Source organism: Phalacrocorax carbo, chromosome 1 (genome assembly GCF_963921805.1).
Source record: "Phalacrocorax carbo chromosome 1, bPhaCar2.1, whole genome shotgun sequence".
Lineage (NCBI taxonomy): Eukaryota > Metazoa > Chordata > Aves > Suliformes > Phalacrocoracidae > Phalacrocorax > Phalacrocorax carbo.
Window position 1 is genome coordinate 79,304,932 of NC_087513.1, and position 20,785 is coordinate 79,325,716.

Here is a 20,785-nt window from a genome sequence, read left to right on the forward strand (position 1 = left end):
TATTGGTTGGTATTAAGGCATGCTTTCTGGTGTTTTTTCAGCCTCTACCATTACTATTGTTCCTGTACTGAGTGCTCCGGTGCCCAGGTCCATGTGCTTAACCCAAATTTGTGAGAAACTTACGTAATTAAATATGGTGCTCACTGCAGTAGGGGCCAAGCCTCCAGGACAGTGCTCTCCTTCCTTCCCTTCCGGGCCCATGTTTCTGTTTTCTGAACTGCCACAAACTATGTTTCCATTGAGTGAAAACAAGTAGAAGCTCTGTGTGTGTGCACACACTTGGTACCTGTAAAATAATTTCCTGTTGGAAACATTTGAAGTGAATCATGTTTTCTCCTCCTGGCATGTTATTGACTACTCAGGTCAGTAATAAAGTGCTTTTTTTTCCAAATAGAGTGAGAACATGAAAGTGAAAATGCAATCATATGATTAAAAAAAGCTTGTGATGTATTTTGTAAAGTGATGAGCACAAGCATGAGGACCATCAAGAAATGCTTCATCTAGCAGTCAAAGAGCAGAAATCGGGGGTGGTGGGGGCTGACCTCCTTTTAAAACCAGTGTATTTATGCTTCTAGTTACCTTTCCAAGATTCGAGAGCCTCAAGAAGCCAAAGCCCCTTACCGAGCCTTCCTTAAGGGTTTGCCTCAGGATTTCGGGCTTTGCTTTACAGACGGGACCCACGATAACTTTCTCAACACGACGAAGCTTTTCTCCGCCGGCCGCGCCCAACGCGAACCCTCCGCACCGCCCCCCGCACGTCTCCTCCGCACCTCCCCTCACCGGCGGGGAACCGCCGATCACCCCTCGCACCCCGTACCGCCGCAGCCTCGCCGCGCACCGCCCGGGGGGGGTGGGAAGGGAAGGGGAGGGGAGGGGAGGGGAGGGCGGCGGGGCTTTATTCGCCCTTGACGGCAAGTCCCGGCGCCCCAGCTTCGCCCCCCGCTCCCACCGCCGGCCCCGCGCTCCCGCTGTGCGCGCTGCCGTTAAGCCACCGGGGCGCGAGAAGGGATCCCAGCGCGGGGGGGGGGGGGGGGGGGGGGGCAGGGGGAGGAGCGCGTGTACCCCCGCGCTGCGCCCGGCCCGCGCAGCTCCCTCCCCGCCCAGCCAATGGCGCGCGGCCGTTGCGGGAGGTGTGTGCCGCGACCTCACTTCCGGTACCTGTCACCCTGCCGGCCAGAGTCAGTGAGGCGCTAGACCGGGGTACTTCAGCCTTCCTCCTCCTCTTCCTCACCTTCCACCCCCTCGACCCCCGCCCCGCCGGGCTGACAGCGTCGGTTGCCTGTTGCCCGTGGCCGAGGCTGGCGGCGAGAGGGTGGTCGCGCGCCGGTAGCGGTGGTTGGGGTTCGTTGGGCGCGTGTGTGTCGGGAGCCGGGCGCTCCGCGGGACCGACCGACGGACGGCAGTTCGCGGCCGGGGGCGCGGCGGTCCTTACCCCACCCGACCCAATCCAGCCCGCTGCGCCCTCGGGCGGCCGCGCCTCCCCACCCGCCTGCGGGCCGGCAGTAAAGTACGGTATTGCCTTAGGGGCGCCCCCCCCCCCCCCCAACCCTCCCCCTGCCCCCTGCGGTGCAGGGGCCGCCTGTACCCCGGCTGGGGCTCCGGCGGCCGAGGAGGGGCACGGGCCGGGGGCGGCAGGAGCGCGGCTGGCTGGGTGACTACCCCCAGCCCCGGCCTCGCTAACACGGTCGCGGTTTTGCTAATGACCTGTCTTTTCCTCTCCCCTTCTCTCTTTATTTATTTCTGTATCTCGTCGCTGCGTTTTGAAGCCCTCTGCGAAGCTCCGGCGGTGGCAAAGGCGAGGAGAAGGAGTTAGCTGGCCAGGGGAGATGCTTTAGCTGCTCCCCCACTGCTGCGCTCGGGCTTCGCGCCAGCTGCCCGCCGTGCGGGGACGGCGGTGGCCGGCAGCCCGGGGTCAGAGGGGCTAAAGGACGAGCAAAGAGCCGGCCCTGGCGGAGGCTGGCGTCTGTAGGTAAAGAGCGATTTTTGAAGCTTTGTGGGGAAGACTTCAGGGTGCTGGGGTGTGGGGAGCAGAGGAGAAGGCAATGTCCTGTCATATAAGGTGCTGTTTTGTGACTGTCGTCTCTCTTAAATGCAGCACATCTGAATTGTCCTTAACCTGATCTGAGACATGAACTTGGGCACTAGGCAGAAAATATGTGCTTGGAGGTTACCTTTATTGGCTTGGTTTGTTCAGGCAGGCTGACCAGTCGGTTGGTCAGATGAGGGTCCTATATCCTTGGAGTGAGGAGTGGGTCAGTGGGATCTCCCCCTGTGTTTGCTTTTGTGGTTTGATGAGAAAAACACTGGGGCTGTCCACTTGCTTCCTGAAAAGCTATCTGATGGAATGAGCACAGGATTCGTCAGACAGGATTATCTGGAATAATGATGTTTGGCTCTTTGGTGGCATTGGATGTCTTAGTACTGCACAAATAAAGGTGTTGCATAAGTTTTGTTGGGAAGGGAAGTTTTAATCAAACTGTACTTGTCTTATAGAACATGCACAGACTTTCTTATTGGCATCTAACACTGATTACTGGGTTGAAATTTGCCTGCTCTTTGCAGGTAGCAAAACTGATAAGCTTTAAAAAGTGTTTCCTTTATAAATTCTGAATCGCTGACTTAAATACTGAAGCTACCTGGTCTCATGCTGAAACTGACGGCAGTTGTGGTTCATGTGATGTGGTCACATGTGGTCTATTCAAAGCTAAACCACTATCATAACCTTTGTTATTTGGCACGAGCTACCAAGCAGCTATTGGCTTAGTTACATTTAGTGGCAACTTTTTGGATTTTATGTAGCGCGGTGAGGTGTTTCGGAAGGATGAGAGTGTGCACAGACCTTATCAGAGGTTTGTAGAACTGCCTAGCCAGCACGCTCCCTTTCTTTTCCCATGTTTGGAAGGAATACTTGGCATAGTCTAAAAAAAATGTTATTATCAATCTGCTGATGCCTTATAGTGACTGTTACCCTCTACTGTTACCAATCAGGCGGCACAGGGAGTTTTGACTACCTGTTGCAAACCCGTACATCCTGAAAACCTTGTGGCTGTCTCACCTTGCTTTTCAATAATTCTTTAATGTCTTCATTTTCTATTCATACCCCTCAGTACTGTAGTCGTCTTAAAGGGCATTATGAATTTTAAACTATAAAGGGTTGCATTTCAGTTGTGATTTTTGTACCATTACGCTTTAATATTTGTGTTGAGTGTTGTAAAAATATTAGAGAACATAATGTCCTACAGGAGAGTGGGATACGTGGCCTAGGATATTAATCTTGTTCTAGAAAACAGACTGTAGTGCTTGCTGTTGACCCAAAGCGGTCAAGGAGGGCAATGTAAATTTTCTTAGTATTTTTTAGAAGCAACTCTTACTTCAAAATTGCAAATAGCACTTTTTTTTTCCTCTTTGTTTTACCTTACCTGTTGAGATTTGAGGTCTGAGTTCTGTTTCTCTTGCACATGGCACATTTGTTGCAAGGGGGGGAAAAAGAAAATACCATACTTGTCGTTGAAAATAAATGACATTGAATTCATATTTATTATAAATACAAACATATTTTCTGACAGCATTTTCTAATTTTAACATTTCTAATTTAATCTGACTGCTTTTGCAAAATCTCCCTGAATCTTTAATTTGTTTATTTTTCATTGAGTGGACACGGAAGTCAGTTTAATCAAACCATTATTTATATTTATAGCTATATATGCTTTTTTAATTTATTTTTTTTAGCAGGCCTTATGAAGTATATAAAAGTAAAATCTCTACCTTTGGAGTGTAAACGGTACTTAAAAGGCCAATTGCAAAGACATCTTGTGGGTCATGTGTGTGCTCACACCTTGGAAACTGTAACTATTCTGACAGTTTGTCCACATAAAGACTTGGACATTTGTGAGAATGCTCTCTATGAGTAAAAGTATTTTCCTTTGTAATAGATAATTAAAGTAGCACAAGTCTTTCACTGTAGTGGTCTTAGTTGAGTGCTTTTTATTTTTTCCAGTATAAAGGAAAAAGATCAGAATGATACTGCAATATACCAGTCATATACCCTAGTTAGCTAGATGTCAGTGTAGTCCTGCTGTAAAACTAGGTGTTGTGTTAAAAGCCTCAGTCATTTAAAAAATAATTTTAGCCCAAGTGAAATAACAGTGGTTTTTTTTCTGAAGAAGCCTAAAGAAACATTAAAAAGCATTCTATTACATGATATCAATATAAGATTAGAATAGTGGCTGTGGGAAATCATGTTGACTTTGTTTTAATTTTTTTAAGAAAGCATGTGAGCAGCTTTTTATTAATGAAGAGCCACTTGTTATCACCAATGTGCACATGAAATGGAAAAGGAACAAATTCTGGAAAAACAACTTCTGTTTCAACCTTGCAAGATGCTGCATGAAGTGGTGAGTACATACGTGGACTGGGAGCTATCTTGGCATTGTTTCTGAACAGCTAGAGAAGAAAAAACATTTGAGGTAGCATTTCAGTAGGGAGTGATTAATGTATAGTCAACTAACAAGGAAAGAAATCTCAGCAAGTAGTGCAAACAGTTGATAAATGGAAAATAGTAGTGCAGTCAGGAAAACAAAGTAAGTAAAATTTCCTTATGTTCCAGTATCTATTGCTGTGTTAGGCTTCTATGTAAATTTGTATAAAGGCGTTATCCAGTAGAATTCTGAACTCTTAATATTTTAGAAGTAGAGTGCTCAACACTTCACAGGACCAGCTCTGCAAAACTAAATATTGAATGACTTTTTATGAAGCAGAATGCTGAATATTCATGGGATGAAAACGTACTTAACTGGTAAGGTTAGGCTCCAAATCATCACTATCCTCAAAATAAAACTAAAATCTCTGTCTTACAGAGTGTGATATTTGGCATGTTTTAAAAACATTAAATTGATATGAGCAGATTGTTGTGTGACCAGATTGCATGTGGCATTGAGATGTTGCCAAATCTGATTCCACTTCCTCATACCAGTTCTAATAGTTTCTGCTTATGAAACAATATTTATTTATAAATGCACTGCCTGGGTCTTTTAAGTATCTAGGAAGTGTCAGTTCTGTGTCCAGTGAAGGGCTTCTCGTGCACAGATTAATAAAAAGTATAAAATACAATTCATTGGTATTCTAATCCTGATTTAGGTTTAAGCTGTTACATGACTGGTTTGTGTAGTTGTTTACTGTGTTTTGAAACACTGTAAGCATAAGCTGTAGAAATTTTTGGGTTTTTTTTACTTTGCAGATTCAAAGATGGGAACTACCAAACAGGTGTAGTTTGTTCTGTGGTACTATGTTCATCTAAATTTATTGATTTAAGTTCAAGTTGTCTCATGCCTGTGGAAACACTAACAGGATGTGACACATTTGCAAGCATTTGGTAAATTACCTATCCCTTTCTAGAAATGCTGATATACTATCATGGTTTTTAAAAAATTCATAAACTAAGAGATTAGTCACTTAATCTTTCCAAATAGTAAAAGACACTTGTTAATAAGTGTGTCTGCCTTGAGGAACTCGGAGTAGTTAGCAGCTACTGAAGTTGTAAGACTCTTTGGCGCGCAACTCCAGGTAGCTGAAATACATGTGAAAATGAGTTAGTCAAATATTTTCATATTTCATATTTTCATACCTTATTAGACCGTTTTCAGTTCCTTCATAAGTATGCAAAAGGAAACCAGAGCGGCTGTTTGGTGGTTAACTGATGGTTGAGTAACTCCTTACTCATCTATGAGTGTATAAAATTCTGGAGCTGAGAGCATTTATTGTTGTGAATAGTTCAGTTTGATGTATTTTGCATGGAAGAATGGTACCACAATCTGTCTGAATGTTATTTAGATTTAACAAAAAAATGGATCATTTGAAACTATTCTGCAGCCTATGATTAAGGTTTGGAGGCAGAGCTTACTGCCTTGTTGTATGTATCCGTGCATCCAGCACAGTAATGGTGTATGAGTAAGTTCCATTATCTGCATATAGGCTTGTATTGCCATTCATTTTTTGTTACCCAAATAAGAGTGCTACATGCCTGTTTTGTTTTGTTTTCAATAATTATTTACTGGAAATTATTGATATAACAATTCACAGAAGAAAGCACTGAGTATAAACCAGAATGTGAGTGTTCAGATGGTAAGAACAACTTTGGTCTGTTTGCAAAATCTATTGCAAAGTGAAGACTTGAATTACTGTTGACATTTCCAGCCTCCTGTTAGTATTACTGTTTCAGCAAGAATGTTATTAAGTATATGGCATTGGAGTCATGGTGCAGGCTCATATTAAACAAAACCAAACCTTCTTGCGTCTTTGTTCAACGTGTGGAAAATGTTCCCTAGAGTAGTAAGGCTGAAAAATATAACATTGAACCATTTGGATTTGAGGGGGAGGAAGAAGAAGGTGGGTGTTGCTTTGGAGACTCCTGGGTTTATTAGCAGGCAGTGCTTGATGGCATCCTGTACAATAGGGTTGACAAATGGCTCCATTACAATGGTCAGTGAATTCACCCACTCTGATGTTAAAGTAGAATCGAATGGCATCCCTCAGGTTGTAGTGAATATTGTTGGCTTGTTGGCAATTTTCGGGGGAAGTTTACAAGAACTATGCATTACTGACATAAAAATTGTTTCTAATGGTGGCTAGAACTAGATTCTTGATGAAGGTTAGGAGTCCTAAGAATATTTTGAAAAACTAGCCAATGTAGAATTAGCACAGAATATGGGATGTTGAAGTTTACTCAGCGAAGTTGAAAATGGCTAAGTGTGGCTTTTCAAATCTTTTTTTCTTACCCTATAGGTGAACATTCAGTTTGGAGTAAGCGTGCTGCATTGTGAGGGGGTTTTGAGTGGGTTTACTGTCAGTGTAAGATACTTTATGGATGCAGTTTCATTATGTAACAGGAGACTGTTCTGTCTGTTGTCGTTTCTGACCAGTTAGTTGTTGGAAATTTTGCTCTGCGGGCATGAGGTAGACTTATGTCGTTATGCTGTATGTATGTGAAATTTAAAAATGGCCCAATGTAGATATTCATATTCCACATAGCTTCCCACAGAGAAGAGTATATAAGAAACATGAACTGTTTTTTACCTCTGAAATGAATTATTTTTATTTATTTTATTCTTATCCACCTCAGCACAAAGTACTGCTGTATGCAGTTAAGTAGGCCAGTCTGATTACAAGCAAATGAGGTAGCAGCTTTACAATATATGTAACTAAGAGATAAGCAGCACAGGATACTGCTCTTGAAAAAAGCAACAGCTGTACCTTTTCTATATTGTGCTCCCATAGAGATGGGACTGTAGCTAAATAGGCCAATATTTTCAAACAGCTGTCACATGTTCAACTTAAATGTATGTTTTGGGCACCTGACTTTCAGCATACTGAGCTGCCCTAATTCTAACCAAATTTACAAGGAGTTGCATTTTCTCGAGATTATAAATCCTGTAATAAATCCCATGGAAACGTAATAGTGATTATCCTTTAAGAATATAGAATTGTTTAGTTTGCAGCTATCATTCATTTTATTTCTCTGCTACATGGTATGCATGTGTGTGTGCATGTGTATATGAACATTTAAATATGAAAAAAAAAATAGAATAGCATGTCTCCTCTCTGTATTGTTCCTGATAGCCCTGCAAATATGAGGCTTACAGCAAGAGGTGTTGTTGCTCAGCATGGCCTGACCTGATCCAGCAACTGTTGTTCAAGATCGGTCAGGTTCCCTCTTCATGCTTCTTTCCTTTGCTACTGTCCATGTGTTTCTATCCCTCCTTTTTGCTGCCCCTTAGCGATTCTGTTCAGCTCTCTAGCTATGTTTTTCCTGTGTTACATTTCTACCAGCTTAGTGAGCAGAATTGTTTCACTGAGCCTGTGTCTACACTAGGGAGTAAAATATGCCAGGGACTGTTTTCTGGTCCTGGAACAAAGCGCCAAGATTGCTCACACCTAACAGCCTTTCTTCCGAAAGGGCATGGTTGCATCCAAAGTACCAGTGGGGAGCAGTGTGCTGCTCTGCATTTGCTGTCCCCTTAACTATGCCCGCGCATTTGTTTGGGGGAGTGCCAGGTTGGTATGGGCCAGAATGGTGTCAGAGAGGATGCTAACAGCAGGGCTCGAGCCTGTGCTCTGCCCTGTTTATTTACTATTATAGATGTGGACAGAGAGGTCGGACAACTGTGAGAGCCAGCACAGGCGGGATGGAGCTGTGTGGCTGGAAAGGAAAAGGGAGAGGGAAGGTGCAGGGCTGACAAAGTCAGGGAGCTACGGAAGGGATATTCTTTTGATGTCAGGGAGCTATTATATTACTTAAGCTGGCTTGTCTAACTGTACCCTTAAGGTAACTTTATTTTGCAACCAACAACTTGAGTTTGGCTCTGAAGAGGGCTGTGAGTGCTGTGTCCCTATAACTGCTTTTTCAAAGTCCAATTCAATCAGCTAAAATGCTTTGCAAACTGAATTAAAACTGATATGTGGAAGTAGTTATATTACTTTTTAAATAGGTTTTCTTATCCTGGCTGTTTCATTGGACTGCTGTTTTTTCTTCCACCTTTCTGTAATTCAGGTACTTCCTTAGTTAAGTGGGGAGGAGAAGTGGGATGGCTGGCAGCCATGGTGACAATATTGTCAATATGGGACTGTTAAACTGGTAAGTAGCCACCCTTCATGTCATATGAAGGGTGAGCAAAGAGCTTAGATGTCAGGAAAAATAATTGGTTATATTTTGACTTTTTTTGATTGTGAAGAAGTGTGAGGCGTGTGATCTCTATATTGTAGCAAATGACCTGATTTAGTACTGTGAAGTCATGTGTCCTAAGTATATCCTCTATCTGATGTGTCAGTAGCTTGGACGTACAAGTACTTGATGTCCATATGCCAAAAAATGTAGATTCATTGCGTTCATAGCTGTTGCCAAGGCTCCTGTCAGCAATGTTAATTCAGTGTAAACTTTGTTTTTCTGTGATACATTTATCACAAATAGAGACTTTTAGAGGTAGGAATTTCTGAATTACCAGAACAAAACTGAAGGCCTTTTTCTTAACAAAAAAAAACAAGCAATAACAAAAAGTGAAAGAATTTTGTTGCACATTCCACTCCGGATACTCTGAGTTGTGGCATGCCATTAAATCAAAGTAGATTTATTTTTAGCAGTGCTTATTTATTTATTTAAATGTAATAGCTGAGCAACAAGAGCCTGTAAAAATACTTTGAAGGAACGAGTAAAACAGTAATCCACTGAAGAATAAGTAAACTACACAACTCCAGGTGCTGTTTATGTAAGACATCAGATTTTGGTTACTGGTATCAGAGTATGAAAGCTAGCCCATTGGGATGACTCAATTAATTTTCAAAAAGACACTTGCAAGCAGAAGGGGCCTAAATCTGTAATATCTTGTCTGAGGGTCATTCTCATAGATCCTTCTGTTAAGCTGAATTTAGGTTATCAAATATGTCTTGCTATTATGTCTGAGAAAGGGAATGAAGTTTATCAGTGAAATAAAACCACCAAAAATACACAGTGGTGGTGTTCTCTGCTAAGAAGGCAAATTCAGGCTTCTTGAATCTCTTCCAGAAACAGATGTAAATTCCACTGTAGCTTTTCAAACAGTGAATAATCATGGTCTGTTATGTTTGGTGATGAATCGTGCAAGGGGGTGCAGATGGTGAGAAGAGTGCAGCTGTGCAGATACTAGAGGGGCGGAGACAGAAGGCTAGAGCACCCGAGGGGATGAAGGAGGTGATTTGAGGATGGGTTGACATGGCTTATGAAAGAGAGGAATAAGACGGCTGAAAGAGCATTGAAGCTGAGTGTGCCAGGGTGAAGCTGAAACTGAAACCTGAGATTTGGGAATGGGGAGAGTGCTGGAGACTGAAAATGAGTTACACTTGAGGTGGAAAGATATTTTGTTGTTGTTGTTGATCTTTGAAGCAGAAGTTGCAGCATCAGATGCCAAAGTAACTGGACTTTTGTCCCAGGCCAAAACAAAAAGGAGATGGAGCTTAGATGGGGAAATTTAAGCTGTGAATGAAAAGAGAAAACTAAGAGGCTTCATGTTCCTTTTAAAGGCATGCTGGTCATAAGTCAGAGAGCTATTGTAGTAACAGATACAGATAAAAGTTGAGGGCTTTTTTTTTAAACTTTGATTGTTCTGAGCAGGACCCATGTAGTGAGATCAGGGTGGCAAAATTTGGGAATTTGCCAGGTGGGGAAGTTGTGTCTGAGTAGGTGTTAAAACAGTGGAATTGCAAGGCCTAGGTTGTGGTTGACAGCAGGTGAGATTCAAGTGAAGCTTTTCATGATCTTAAACTGATGCACTAAAAAGTCCAAACCATCTTTCAACTTTTTGCGTTAAGTATTTTTAATTTAAGATATCTTTTTCTTTTTTTCCTTCTCTTTCTTTTTAGATAAAAAGTATTGTTCCAAAACAATAGCGCTTTATTCAGAAATAATGTTGTCATTAAGATGTCTGTAAGAACTAGTATTTTTGCCCACAGGTCAGAAATCTTCAGCCAAAGTGAATATATAACCACTATTTCAGGGACAGCCAATTATCTTTTTCTTAATAAAGTATGCAATTAGGAATCAAAGTGAGGGACCCTGGAAAATTGTAAAATACTCCAAGTACTGATATAATTTCGGGTACCCATTGTATCGTTTGTGTGTTCTGCAAACCTTAGTAAATATAAAGCAAATACTGAAAGGGAACTGTGGGGGAAAAAAAAAACAAACACCAAACCAACCAAAACCAAAACAGAGGGGGGCAAAAGTCCAGATATATCTTGGAAGAGAGTTATGCTCCAAAGCTGCTATACTCAAAACTGTTTTCAGGATTGTTTTCTCAACTCTTTCAGTATAGTTACCTAAGCAAGTCAGGTGTAGGCAGTACAGTCTGCTGTCCTCTCCTCCCACCCAATAACTTTGAACCTGCAAGTCTTGTCAAATTTGACAGAGGAGTAGTGGTTGCAAAGGCATTAAAGTTCCATACTTTTTATGAAAGTTGGTAACTGGAAAGAAGAAAGGAAAACACGTTGTTGACCCTACTGAGGAAATGATGCAATAGGAATTCAACAGTTATCTGCTCTGTTTGGCCTGTCAGTTGCCAATCAGCAGAGGCACACTAGTGAGCCAGTTGCAACATGCAGTTCTGAACCAGCTACAGCGTGTTTGCTGTTTGCATAGTCAGTAGTTCAGGGACGTTGTGTGGGGAGGGGGAACTCTAAATGTGGTGAGAAGGGGGAAGAGCAGGGAGACATGAAAGGGCAATGTGGGGTGATAACAGTATGAAAATTTTATGTCTTTGGGAGCAAATCAGTAGAAATTTAAGCTTATTTTAATTATTTCTTCTCCCCAAAATTGCCCTTTTCGCAGTGTTTTAATGCTGGTAACAGTAAAAACTGAGGTAAATTCTACGTTCAAATTTGTGTACTGTCATTCTGTGTACTGTCACAACTTAATGCTCTCAAGCTTTTATGTTAATATCACAAAATTATATACAACTTCAAAAATTTTGCTACCTGTCAACAAACTCAAAACTACTTGGTATCTGTAAAATATTAGATCATGTGGCAGAATAATAATATATTTTTATTACATATAATATGTGGCCTTGAATTAGATTGTATTCAGTTGAAGTATTTGTCACAGGAAAGTTCCTTTGTTCTGTCAAAGAGTAGGCAAGGTTGAAATCATGTGGGAATAATAAATATGCTTACAGAACGAAAGATTAGTTAATTATTTCTTATTCTTCATTTTACTATAAATTTAAACTTAAGGCAGGTATTTTTATTTATAACACACCAAGGATTCTAAGTCCTAAAGAGTGTGTTACTGCCAGTCCTGCTAATAAGGAATTATCAACAATATATACCAATTGATATCACACATAAAGGTCTATGGATATAAACCAAAAGAGATGCTTACATCCTAGTTTGTAACAATTTTAAGGTAGCCATACATATACATGAACCCTAAAGATTTAGAAAGTGCATCAAAGTCTTTGCTTGACTGTGAGTTAGTGGAAATTGGTTTTTATTTCTTTTCATAAATACAGTATGTCTAAAATTTCACACTTTTAGTAAAAAGTTATGATTCTTTCTAGATAGAACAGTCATGTATGTTGTGAGGGGGTTTTGTCTGGGTTTTTTTATCAAGCATGTGAGCAAGTAAAACTTATGAGTGACAGAGGTTTATGAAATAGCACAGTCAATATGGTTAATGGAAAATGGCCAAAAATTTTGCCTGGCACTGCCTCTGTACGTATTAGATTATAATTTTAATTGACAATTTTAGTTGCACAGATGTCTCTAATTTGTTACCCTCTGAAGTTTATTTTTACCATGTGTAGTGAAAATGTACTCTGTAAGAGACTTAGCAAGGGGCTTACAATTTATTTACTTCAAAAATTGATTATATTGGAGATAATCATTTAGTCACCACAATAAAATGCAATTTGTATTTGCCTTTTACCCTCAGATATCTTTGTCCTTCAACAAATAAAGTCTCTGTAGAATATCAGGGTATAGTTAGAAAATTGTTGAGAAGCCACTTTGCATAATCTGAGAGCAGTGATCACATGTGTAAGGAAACAATTGCAACATTCCAATTTAGTCTTGAGGATCTCGTTTCCAGTGAGCAGCATGTTCAAACAGATGTGTAGGCTGTTTGTAAATGCTGTACATGTTGGAATCAACTTTGACTTCACCACTCAAACTTATTTTGATGTATTATTTTTAGAAAAAAATGGATAATGGTTTAGGACATCTAATATGTGTGTGCAGTTCATAAGACAGAGTTTTTGTGGGATTTTTGGTTTGTTCCTTTTAAATTCCTCTTAATTCTGAGCATACAGTGCAACCAGATTTAGCCTGAATCTGAGCATTGATTTCTGAAGTCAAGGTATCCCGAATTGTTAATCAGTTCAAAATCTTGGCTTATGTAATTATCTTGTCAGACATTTGTACATTTTTTGCAAAACTTAAAAAAATCAGATAACTTCCAAAGAAATGGGTAAGGAGGTTTGGGACACAGGGGAAAGTCTGAGCTTTGAGTTCATTAACATGGTAATAAAGATATAGCAAATACTCAGATGACACATTTGTGTGAATGTGACCTTGGATCTTGGATCAAATAGCAAATACATAAATGTTGTGTTTGTTTGAATGTGACCTTGCATTGGTTCAAATATCAATCATAAATCAAATCCTAGCTTTTAATGTACATGTAAAGAAAACAGCCTCTTAAATGATGCATCAAATCTGTGTTTCTCAGTAGTTGTAGTCTTCGCATGTATGTGTTCAGCAAACACGGAGCATCTGTATGCTAAACACTATTCTTTTAGCTTCGTCGCCTGCAAGGTGTTGTCATGAATTATTTAGACTGTAAAACTTTGAAGCAGAAATTGCTATGGCTGCTATGATTAACATGAGTAGTCATTTGAATCTTGCTCCAGTATGGAATAATTTGAATGACACATATAACAGTGACGTGAAGAGATACTGGCATTGAAATGCATTGGATAAAGAGCAAAACCTGGAGATTGTTTGGAGAGAGGAAGAGGGAGAGTGCATTGCAGGAATAAAGGTGTCTATGTAACAGTGAAGTGGGGTTTTTATTAGCAACTGTGGTGAGCCTTAAGAAGTATTTGTGGAAATATTTGAACTTGAAAGAGAGCTCATCAAAAACACAGAGCACTCTATAACATAGTGGTTATGAAGATGTTGCCATGGCTTAGTTCCTTGCAGAAAAAAAATCCTGTTGTACTTCTGAAACTCTTGTTAACAAAATAAACTTGTTCAGTGGTCATGCCTCAGAAATACTGGATATTACTAACACCAACCTGAATGTTTTACATGCGTTAATAAGTAACATAATAAATTGAATAAACTTTGCTCATACTGTTGTCCACGCTGATTTTTTTAAATGCCATGTTAATAGTTGTATGTTTTATAGATTAATCTATAGATCTATAGATTAAGCTTGTAGTCAGTTCTTAACCTTGTGTCAGAGCTCATTATTTACTGTAACAGTGGACACAGAGCCAGGATAAATAGAGAAAGAAAAATTTACAAATTGCCCATTTTCAGGATTTCTGGGCATCTCAACAATAAAAGTTGAAGCAAGGCTAAAGACTTTTACACAAAGTCTTCCTCTTAAGTCTTTGACAGTGAATGCTTGGTTTAGTCAGGAGTCATCTGGGCATCAGACTGCATTATAATGTAGTTAAAACAAAACAAAAACCCAAAACAAAACCAAAAAAACCACACCAAAACACCCAGAACCTCAAAAAAAAAAAACAACAAACAAAAAACCAAAACCAACCAACAAACCCAACAAAGACAAGGCCCCACCAAAAACACTTCCTGAAGAAAATAGTGAAGAACAACATTCTAGGTTACCAATAACCCTAATATAATACTCTATAGTTTAACTAGTATACTGTTGGCTGATACTGAAGTCCTGACAAGTCAATTCTTACAAGAATTTAAGGACTTCAACAGACGTAAATTTAAGAGAGATTTGAAAGCTTTACTTTCACTTCTAGCTACTTCTGACTTTAGCTGCAGTTCAGCTTTTACTAGAAAGAAATGCAGGCCTTCCTATTCCTCATTACAGAACCCACCAAAGTATTCACTTTTTGAATATCAAACCTCACATTTAGAGGAGAAAAAATAGACCAAAAAAAATCTCAGTCATATTGGTATTCTGTGGAGACTTGAATCTATTTGTTCTTGATGTCAGTTCAAGCAACAACTCAATCTCCACTTTTTACAGAAATTAGGTAGAAAAAATATATTTTTTTTTCTCTTATGAGTAGGACTGTGCTCAAACTTGAGTAGTGCCATATTTGATGCATCTGATGTCCATTTATGTGGAAGAAAGCAAGCATGACTTCAAATAGATGTCAGTTTGAGGTGATATACCTGTAAGTCTTATCTCTGGAGCCTGAAGGCAAAGATTGCAAAACCTTTATGTCCCATTGCTGATGAAGTAAAATCTCTGGCTCCTGCTGTTAAAGGGATTAGCAGTGGCTAATTTAAGGATGGGCTTTAGAGCTTGTTGTGCTGATAACCTAGTTTTTTTACATCTTGAGTTGAGTTTGATCTGGAAGAGGCTTACTAGTCTAATGTTGTGGATCAAATATGATAAAATATATTTTCTGGTCTAATACAAAGTCAGTGTAGATGTCATGTATGTAAATGTAAAGTGTTCTCAACTGAGTTCCTAGTTGCCAAGTTCTTGAGGGGCTTGATGAATTTAAAATATCCCATTAGAAAGCTGTCTGATACTAGGATGATGTCTTAGTCTTTACAAGCAGCTGAAGTCTTTCTTTGAGCTAGATTCTACTCTCAGCCTGAATTTCCTGTATTGGAATTTTTTAATCTATTGCATTTATGTATTTATTGGAGCATGTTGTTTCAACTTAGAGTAAATGCCTGTATCCTCCATTTACTGGATTTCTTTGGGAGTTTTACTGCTGGAAGGATGATGAATAACTGTGGGGTATGTGTGATCTCCCCAGCCTATATGACAGTTCCATGGCCTTGTCAAAAAATGATACTGCTTAATCTAATACAGATGCTGTCTGATCTGTAGAGCAGTTTTCAGCTCTCATCAGAGACTTAAGAGGCACAGGTGCTTTATTCCAGGCAATGTAAGCGCCTGGTTTACAAGCGCAGCCTGTTGGATACAATCATTGGATTCTTCAGAGGGGATTCAGGCTGCACGTACACATGTATTTGTTTGCCGTGCGGCACATGTATCACTCTCCCCAACCGTGTATTTCTGCTCCCTCCACTGAGCCGGCACAAATATTTGTAAGGTTTTGCAGTGAACTGGATCAGGCAAGTGAGCTGATTGAAAAGTATGGCTTTTTAATTTGTAATCATGGCCTCAGAGATCAGTCATGGCTCTGGAATGTCCATTGAGTTCCACTCAACCCAAACATGTAAGTGAGGTTCTTGACATTAGGTGAGATGAATAGCCCTCTTACGTCTGTTTGCTGAAAACTAGTTTCTGCTTTGTAATTTTCTCCATTAGTAATTGCATCTATTGTGTGAAAGTGAGAGCGTATGACATTTGAGACAAATAGTTTAATTAGCTCCTGAATTGTTTTGTTGCTGTCCAGTTATTAGTTACTTCTTAAACAGTAACCTTGGCAAAACAAATAATTTTTAGAACTATTTAGAGTATAATGAATGTGTTACATAATTGAAAGAAAACATCGGAGGAAATAATGAATCATGACGGTATAGAAAGCAGCTGAATAGTTTTAAAGCAGAAATGTTGCATTTAAAAGGAGAATGAGTGGCCCTGTTCAGGGACATTTATCTGTCTTTAACATAGCCAATGAGGTGCACCTCAGAGGCAGGACCCACGAAGTAGCTTCTACCCTGTGCCTCTCAGTCGTAGAAAGAAATACAGGGAGATGCCAACAGGGATTGAAGCTGGCTCAGTAACTGTGCAGTAGTGGCTGTTAGTGATTATTTCATTGTTCGCTGTATTTTTTCAGTCTTTGGTGCTTCCCTGCCCCCCCCCCCCCCCCCCTTCCTTGGCTGATTAGTTGTTTTTTCCCGTCTTTTTCTGCCCGTTGCTGTGAAGGGTTTGCCCAAATTTTTGTAGCTGAGCAGTGTTAATCAATCATTTCAATAAGTATTTTGGGCTTTTTTGGTCTTCGTAGGTTGTGATATTGGAGCAAATGCTGAATTTTTAACTGTTTTTGCATATACTGCAATTATAAGCAAGTCAAAGTTCTCTTTCATAAGGAGATGCGTTAGCATGTTGTCTAGCAATCCAAGATGACTTTGCATGTCTTGCCTTTAATGGACTGTTTTTATAATAATACAGATTGAGGTTTTAGATTTTTGCTTGGGAGGGACATAAATGTTAAAGACATTCCTAGAGCCTTAAACTTCTATTAATGCAGATTCTGCATTATGTCTGCTTTGCACTCAAATAATATGTAAGAAATCTTTCATGTTTTGTATGACTACCTCCTCTTTGACAACTCTTGTTTTCTCTGCAGAATTTGTGTCCTGATGTTATGTTTTACTGTTGGTAATACCGCTCTTGCCACATGACAGGTGTTGCTTATGTTAGTATTGCCTTAGGTATGATCTCTTTTAAAGGTGGTTTGCACCAGGAAAAGTGTGGATTTGTAGCACTGACTTGTAAATTACTTTTTATAATTTCATTAAGTAATTTCCTTATTTTCTTCGAAGTAAAAATAACTGAGCAACTAACAAAACAGTGGCATCCTAAGAACTGAGATTTTTTGTTAAACTAGTAGGAACACGCATGCCAAATATGTTTATCGCATGATACAACAGTTTCTGGCAACATCATTATACCTTTCTGTATAGCTGGAAAACATCTGTTCTGCATATGCCACAAAACAAACTTAATATTAAAATCTCAACACTTCGCCTAAATAAGCCACATTGGCCTTATCATTACGTTTTCTTTGGCTCATGGTGGGCTAGTTGGAGCTGGTGCTGTGACATAGAAGAATTGTATGCCCCTGACAGTCTGACAGAGTACATCTAGTTGAAGAACGCTTTTCTGCTTAGTGTAATGTACAAAGTCCATTGCTCATGTGGTACTGTTCACGCCTGACCTGTCATTAATCAGCACTGCTCTTGTGTGCGTCTTCTTATTGCTGACTTACTCGTCCAGCATGTTAATTCATCTGTCATCTGTTTTAGCCCCTGTCTTTAAAGGTACTTGCTTATGGTGTTGGCTAATTACTTGTATAGAAAAGTTGATAAAAATTGTTAATTTTCAACCAGAAAAATCTTGCCTTTCCTTTCTGTTTTTGAATCATGTCTTTTAAAAGCCAATGGGACAGGAAATCCAGGGAACAAAGAAATGGTCCTGCTTAGCTCAAGAAGTTCTGCTTGGGTTTGGCTGAGTAGTATAAAAACAAAAAAAATTTCCCATATTGTTTTTACCACTTTAAATATCAATCAACAAAATATTTGCATTGTTTCAAAGTTTTATCAAGACTTCCAATGTGAGATTAGAAGTGTGTTATCTCTGCATCTTCTGATGCAATTAGAGAAATGTGTTCAGGGGAGGAAAGTAAAACTCATCATGGTCCCCACTCTACTGAAGCCAGTAGACTGCCTCTGTGGCCTGTATTATTCCTTCAAGAAACTCTCTAGTCGTCCTCCAGTGCTGCAACTACTTATGGATCAGAGAAAGAGGATTGTCTCTTCTCCCTTTTTATCCAAGGCAAAGAATGTTCTTCCTTTTTCATCAACCAATAAATTAACAGGTTTTTTCCTGTTGCAGACTAATACAGACCAGGTTGCCTTACAAGCTGTGTAATTCCACTTCTGTTTAATGCACTGCCCAATTTTAAGGGGAGTGATCTGGGTAAAGAACAACATTGTGCAGTATATATGTACATTCTGCATTAGAGGATAAAAAATAAGGTAGCATAATAAAGGTTGCATCAAATTTTTCATTACATAACTTTTCAGAGCTTAACTTTGCAATTTTAGTATCATTTTTCAAAATGAGGGTATGAATTTTGATTTGTTTTAAAGGCAAGGATTTGTATAAGTTGTATATGATACCTTGGAGTACAGCTGAGTAGAGGAAAAAATAAGAAATTATTTAGTGGGATTTTTTCTTTGGGGGGTGCAACTAGTGGTCTTGATGAAGAGATGGCTTGTGAAAAGTTTTCATTTCATGCACAGTAAATTGTCTTTGTCTTAAGTTCTTAACACTTTGAATTGTATGTAAGTATGTATGTAAATATGTATGTAAGTACGTAAGTAAAAGTAAGTAAAATGTAAATAAGTAAAAGTGTGTAAGGTTGCAAAATATGAAAACTAAATAGAGAGTTATAGAATAGAGGAGAAAACATGTATCCTTTCCCAGACAGGAGACTGGACTTCATATTTTAGGTGCCAAATTTTATTTTTAGTTATTTTATTTTTAGTTGTTTTTTATGAGTTGAAGCAGGATATTGGAAATATCCTGTAGCTTACATATTTCAGACTCTTCCTATTCACCTAGGTTTTCTAAAATTATCTACTGCAGCCACTAGTTTTAAATGTGCTGCGTTCAGCCACAACATTCTCAAAGTGACCTAGAGGTAATGATTGTTTCAACTTTAACCTTGATATTTGCAAGCAAGCCCTTTACACGATCAATTTGTTTATGCAGTAAATCCAGACTTTGCTACTGCTTCTCAGAGACCTTTGCATCTCAGAGTCCTTTTTCCTTACAGGGATTATCCCTAGTGTGGCAAATATTAAATGTGGAAGGGCCAGGGGTTTAGTCTCCCGCTGTCCCTTTCCACAAATGAAGCAAATAACTGATCGCTGCATGATGAGGTATTTTTCTTTGATAATCTGCCTGTGATTTCTTTAAGACCTGTTTCAAGTTTATAGGGATGTTACTGATCGGGTATTTGCAGTGTGCTGGTGGGAAAGGAGGAGGACTTCTGAAAATAGATGTATTATAGAGATAACAGGCTGAGGGAGAGCATCAGTAAAACCTGTTTATGCTTAAAACCATAATTTCATGAAATTGAGTTCTTATTTTTTATGTCATACTCTTTTGTTTTCAGTTTGCTGTGGGTGTAGGAAAGGGTATGGAGCATAAAATGTTGTATGGGAAACTGAGAAAATCCTCTGCTGATGTCTTTGTGGCATAGAATTTTTCAAAAGCCTTAAGAGTAAGAAGTGTTGACTTATGCAGATGCTTGAATGGAATCATCACAGTACAGCTACCACATCTACTGTTGTAACATGTACAGCTTTTTTTGTAAATACTCTCTGTGAATACTACTTAAATGAACTTCATACTCATTACCCTTTTTATTTTAGAAGCTTTATTTTCATACAAACGTGGATCAATGCATATTAAGTGAAACCTGCCAACTGAGGCATACGCATGTGTAAACATGCACAAAATACAGAGAAGCCAGAAGGCAAAACGGTTCATTGCATGACTACTAGACATTTCACTTAAAGGTTTTCTGTGCGCATGGCAAAAAAAAATTAATTATAACTGTTTCAGCAATGAAAATATTAGTATATTTTGGCACTTCAGAAATGGTTATGTAATGGCTATGCTTGCTATGGTAGCTAGTTAATCATTGACAAGAGCCGTAATGATTAAGCAGCTGTTACTTACTAACAGTGTTTGAAAGTACAAAAGGGTATGTAATTTAATAGTTGAAACAATAAGCACTTCATTTATGTTTCACTAGCAGTTAGGTTGTTCTTATATAAATTCAGCTAAAGAGACTGCTGAATTTTAAACATTTACTGTAAATGTGGAAAAGTATGGTGCAATTTGGGCAATATCAGGTGCACTGCTGAAGGAGCTGTTGCCATGTTTAGAGTTCAGCTATCAAGTCTTTGTTTTCCTGTCAAATAATGCCTAGCTTGTTTAAAGGTAGGCTTCAGTGTTTACTTAATATTTTAAAAATACTTGTGCTGGATGAAGAAGTCATACTTGGAGAGATGTACGTGATTCAGTAGGGAACTTGAAGTAATGTTGAGTACAAGGAGCCTAGTGCCTCCTGGAACCTCCTCAGCTATCCAGGGGCAGGGTACTCTTGCCACATATCTGCAGAGGAATATAATGGTTTTGTGCCATGAACTACTGTTTTAGCCCAGGAGAACTTCATGAAGAGCACACTGGAGGAGCCGTGCTGATCATATGCTCTGCCATTCCTTTCTTCCTTTTTGTTGATGGCTCCTTAGGGAGACACATTTGGTAGTCTCCTTTGGATTGCTGGAGAACAGTTGTTCTTATTCTTGGCTATCATTACAAAACAACTTACAT

At 39.4% G+C, this 20,785-nt stretch overlaps 1 protein-coding gene and 1 long non-coding RNA gene across 9 annotated transcripts in view; both read left to right on the forward strand.

The window, feature by feature from the left end:
• Window positions 1-605, forward strand: part of LOC135315165 (uncharacterized) — a 32,414-nt gene extending 31,809 nt beyond the window's left edge. The window contains exon 4 of the long non-coding RNA XR_010374597.1: window positions 42-605. This is a non-coding gene — a long non-coding RNA (uncharacterized LOC135315165). The remainder of the gene's footprint in view (window positions 1-41) is intronic.
• Window positions 606-1,110: 505 nt separating this feature from the next.
• The window catches only part of PPARA (peroxisome proliferator activated receptor alpha), a 43,868-nt gene continuing 24,193 nt past the window's right edge, over window positions 1,111-20,785 (forward strand). For 2 of the 8 annotated variants that reach the window (XM_064461449.1, XM_064461416.1), the window contains exons 1-2: window positions 1,544-1,969; window positions 4,267-4,394. The gene's annotated coding sequence lies outside the window, so the exon portion shown is untranslated. Of the gene's footprint in view, window positions 1,201-1,293; window positions 1,513-1,543; window positions 1,970-4,266; window positions 4,395-19,249; window positions 19,324-20,231; window positions 20,393-20,785 lie in introns of those variants that run through there. The other 6 variants (XM_064461432.1, XM_064461440.1, XM_064461424.1 and 3 more) reach the window with 6 other exon arrangements.